The sequence below is a fragment of the Vombatus ursinus genome, unplaced genomic scaffold (genome assembly GCF_900497805.2).
Source record: "Vombatus ursinus unplaced genomic scaffold, bare-nosed wombat genome assembly UNPS02000749.1, whole genome shotgun sequence".
NCBI lineage: Eukaryota > Metazoa > Chordata > Mammalia > Diprotodontia > Vombatidae > Vombatus > Vombatus ursinus.
The window spans coordinates 1,620,544-1,623,038 of NW_020940527.1; the positions used below are offsets into that span (position 1 = coordinate 1,620,544).

Here is a 2,495-nt window from a genome sequence, read left to right on the forward strand (position 1 = left end):
AATATGGGAGAGCTACAGCCATTTACTGCTTACTATGCCATCTTGGTTCTCAGAAGTCCCTTTCCTTGCCTATTAATTTTTGAGCATAAACATTTCATACTAATGCATGAAAATTTTAAAATAAATGACATATATGCACCACTATGTGACTGTTCCATCCAAAAGAAAAGAGGAAGGGGGACATGAGGAATCTTTCCTAGTCACTGTTCCAGATTGGCAGCACTCTGAGGGTCACTAGCCACAGCCACACAATTATCTGAGGTGCAGGGGTACCCCTGCTGGGGAATGGGGGATTTTTCAGTGGTACTGATAGCTATTAGGGTACTATAGCCATGAGAAACAGACAGTCAACCTCTCTTTCTACCTTTTGATTCTTTAATCACACATCCTTTGGAGTCATGTCATGGTCCCCCAGGGAACCACAAGTATCATTTAAGAAGCTACTGATCTAGGCAAGGATCTATCTCTGGTGATACCTGGGATCTTTGGGCAGGTTATTTTTTGGTAGCTCTTCAAAGGAGGTCTGAGGAGGCAAGAGGTAGTGGGGAGGCAGGCAGTTGGCTCAGCTGCAGGAAAACCAACATCATTAATAAATGGCCCCAGGTAACCAAGGAACAGGAATCTAGCTCATTCTCACTTTCAAGGAAGAGATAGCTGGAGCTAGTGCCCCAGAGAAGCCTGTGAAAAGCCATTTGCGCCTTCAGAAAGGGATTCCCAACCAAAGCTAGGGAAGGGCAGAGGGTAAAAGGAGAGGAATATAACACCTGGGACCAGGGATTGCCAAGCATCATCTCATAGCTTGGTTGGCATGAATTCAGGGTCACCCTTCATATCTCTGATTTCTGGACCCAATCTTCTCCACGGCATTGTTTCTCATAGTGATGACAAGCACTCCTTCACTGGTCTCTTTCAGCTCTTATTTCTTTCCTTCCCATCTAGGTCCCCCCATCCCCATGCATTGCCTTGCATTGCTGATTACCTAGATAACTAATTTCCTGGCATGACAGATTCCATTGACCCAGGTTGGACCCAAGCACACTAGGAGAGCACAGCCTTGGCTTATGTGCACATGAATTCACACATTTGTAGATATCATTCTTCAATGTTTCAAGCATTTATGGTTTCATGGATACTGGTTTCTCTCCATGGATGCAGATGACAACCTTTCTACTTCTTAGTAGGGAAAGTCTTTGAAACTGCTATGGCTGAAAAATTTGTCACTCTATGTCAACCTGGGGCTGGGTCTCTGATTAGTTCAGTTAAAAGTATTGGCAAATAAAAATATCTGGCATTTCCAGGCCTTAGGAGGACCATTCAGTGCTTGCCTTATTATTATAGCATAACTTTCAAGAACCAGGATCAGTCTCCATGTCATAAAAAAGGCACAACACACACACACACTGTATATGTATAGTGGTAAAGTTGGGGAGTAGGGAGTGGATCAGAAAGTCCCTGGATCAATGCAATGGCCTGTGTGTTAGCTATATCTTTCTCAGCTTCTTATCATTTACAAACTGGAAAACATGTCACCTAAATCTTTATCCAAGTTGTTGACCAAAATGGGCATAGGATCCAGCACAGAACTCTGGGGCACTACATTGGACATTTCTTTCTATGTGGACATAGAACCATTATTGACTACTCTTTGAATAGGTCTAAATTCATCCAGTTACACCACTATCTAGGCCACATCTCTCTATCTTTTCCACAAGGATAGCATGAGAGGAAAAATTGAGACTATGCACTCCAATTCCAGCTTCAACCTGAGCTTCCCTGGACCTTTGTTAACATGGATCATTGGATCATATCTTCATTGCCATCAAACCTGTCGAGTCCAGTGGAGACTGGTCAGGGATATCACCAAATATTCTGAGCAGAAGAGATTCGGCTTTGTAAGTATGAAGTTCCCTTGGGATTCATAAGAACAGCTGAAGCAGCATTATATGACATGAAGGTCAGGCCATTTTCCCTGGGCTTATGAAATACATGAACTCAGGACATGTTGTGGCTATGATCTGGGAGAGCTTTAATGTGGTGGAGACAGGCAGAGTGATGCTGCGGAAGATGAATCCAACTGATTCCAAGTCAGATGCCATTTGTGGGAACTTCTGCATTCTGGTCAGCAGGAACATCATTCAAGGTAAGGAATTCTTGAAAAAGTTCTGAGAAGGAAATCAGCCTGTGGTTAAATCCAAAGAACTGGTCAATTGTAACTCTTGTGCTCATGACTTGGTCTATGAATAAGGATTTTTAAAGTCAATCCCACCCCTTCTAGTAGCTCTGTGTGTTTGTGTGTGTGTGTGTGTGTGTGTGTGTGTGTGTGTGTGTGTCCATCCCTTAATATAGCTTTGCATTCCAGAGACTTGAAAGCAATTGGAACCATCATTCTTTTCTAAAACAACCCTGTTCAATAAAACCTTGAAAGTCAGGGGAGGAGAGGGGAGGAGGAGAGAAGGAGGAGAAAAGAATAACATGAGAGTATTTGTCAAACTCTT

At 43.0% G+C, this 2,495-nt stretch overlaps 1 pseudogene; it reads left to right on the forward strand.

The window, feature by feature from the left end:
* Positions 1 to 1,797: 1,797 nt before the first annotated feature.
* Positions 1,798 to 2,244, forward strand: LOC114039514 (annotated as a pseudogene).
* The last annotated feature ends 251 nt before the right edge of the window (positions 2,245 to 2,495 follow it).